The 1,796-nt window shown below is 42.4% G+C and overlaps 1 long non-coding RNA gene across 1 annotated transcript; it reads right to left on the reverse strand.

Moving 5' to 3' along the window:
- Positions 1-284: 284 nt before the first annotated feature.
- LOC111656675 (uncharacterized) lies at positions 285-1,766 on the reverse strand. The gene is made up of 4 exons (XR_015437319.1): positions 1,536-1,766; positions 1,228-1,449; positions 520-644; positions 285-379 (listed from the first exon to the last, which is right to left on the reverse strand). It is a non-coding gene; the product is annotated as an uncharacterized LOC111656675 (long non-coding RNA).
- Positions 1,767-1,796: the final 30 nt, after the last annotated feature.

Below are 1,796 nucleotides of genomic sequence, written 5' to 3' on the forward strand. Positions count from 1 at the left end.
GTAATTTATCTCATAAATGCGCCTATAACATTCACCTAAAGCAGTTCTTTCGATCACATACCTGCTTATCTGTCTCCATTTTACATGTACAAAGGAATGTACAAAGTAACAACATCACAGCTGTCAATAATGTCTAAACAGGATCAACTGTCATATTTTTTTGAAACACTGACAGCTTTCGTGTGACTCCTTTGTTTTGTTCACCGACGCCTTTTAGACTCTTGCCTTTTGACACACCCAAACTAACACTTAAGAACCTGTATGTAACAAAGTCAATCACAGAAAATGCGAATGAAAGGAGTACCTGCATGGTTGCCTGTTTCAAGCCATCCGTCACAGCCACACCATTCGTAGGTGTCAAGAGCAGAGTGGGCGACGCCTGGCAGAAAGGGAGAAAAAAGAATTATATTATTATATAAAAGACTCCCCCAAAATGTTTAACATGTTGTGATTGGTGGAGGAATGTAGCATACTGTCACAATCTCCATCCAAATTGCACACGCAACAAAACCAACTCACTGTGCTGGCAGCGCCCCCTCCTTCTTGGTTGTACTTGATCAGGGTCTGGTTGCCCTCATCCTGCACCATGGGGAGTTGATTTATCCCCTTTCTTCCACACTCACACATAAAGAGGAGTAGCAGTACTGCAGACACACATCAAAATAACACTAAGAACAGAGTGTACATGTCACCTTTTCAACAAACTACCACATAATTTCCATGGGCAATGGTGGCCAAAATAGAGATAGTCCCCTTCTTTACCACCACTGGGGAGGTGTACTGAGGAGCTTCCAGGTGGGAATGTGTGTAACTGCTTGTTTTTTAAATAATAATTTAATAATAAAAAATAATTTGGAGGGATAGCAAAATGCATGTCAACACAGGAACTAGACCAGCACAGTAACCTCAATTCACAAATTTAGTTAAACCATTCGAGACAAAATCTTGAGGACAGAATTATTCTGATCTGAGATCTAGCAGTCATCGAGAAATGTTTAAGCTACTGGATTGTATTCAAAATATGAATCTTCACATTCCTCACCCCTCTATTAACTATGTGATCAATCGATCTTAGTGTGAGCTAACAATCTCGAACAATTTTATTTCCACAGGTAAATTAATTTGCTTCTAATTGACTTGATACTAAAACACTCTGAGGGTCACTGCAGGTTTATTGAGCATGAACTTTATGGTTAAGATAATGTTTCCACTGATTCTCGTACTCACACAAAAACAAGAGCAATCCTGCAAAAATCAGTCCGATAGCAGCTGGCCCAAGGCTTGATGAGAGCGGCGCTCTACCGAGGCAAACACGTGTTTCTCCACAGTCACACACCATCAGTTCCGCAGTTTCATGTCCACTCATGCCCTGTTGGTCCTGAATCACCAGAGGCACTGAGTAGTTGCCGTAATAGAGTGTCTTCAGGCTAACTAGGCCAGCTTCCTCACCTGGGGAAGAATGTAAAGAGAGGTCATGTAGTAACTCTTCGGCTGGAATTTTTGAGTTCGAGGTGGGTGTAAAGATGTGTACTAACCAAAGGCAGGTTGTAGTTTCCATCTCTGCTCTAAATTTTGGTCATCATCCCCCAGGGAGAAGGTGAAGGGTCCACTGTAAGGATGGATGTCTAGGTCCTTGGCAAGCAACATGACCTTGTTAGCCTTGTTTCCACACATAATGAGGCTCTTGTTGACCAGCTTAGGCACGTTGTCATTGATATCGCTCAGGTGGACCAGGACAGTGGATGTACCTGTAGCTGGAGGCTCACCTTGATACCCACAACAAAGAAAACACACTT

The sequence above is a fragment of the Seriola lalandi genome, unplaced genomic scaffold (genome assembly GCF_002814215.2).
Source record: "Seriola lalandi dorsalis isolate HSWRI2012SDOR001 ecotype SW California unplaced genomic scaffold, Sedor1 jcf7180001976672, whole genome shotgun sequence".
NCBI lineage: Eukaryota > Metazoa > Chordata > Actinopteri > Carangiformes > Carangidae > Seriola > Seriola lalandi.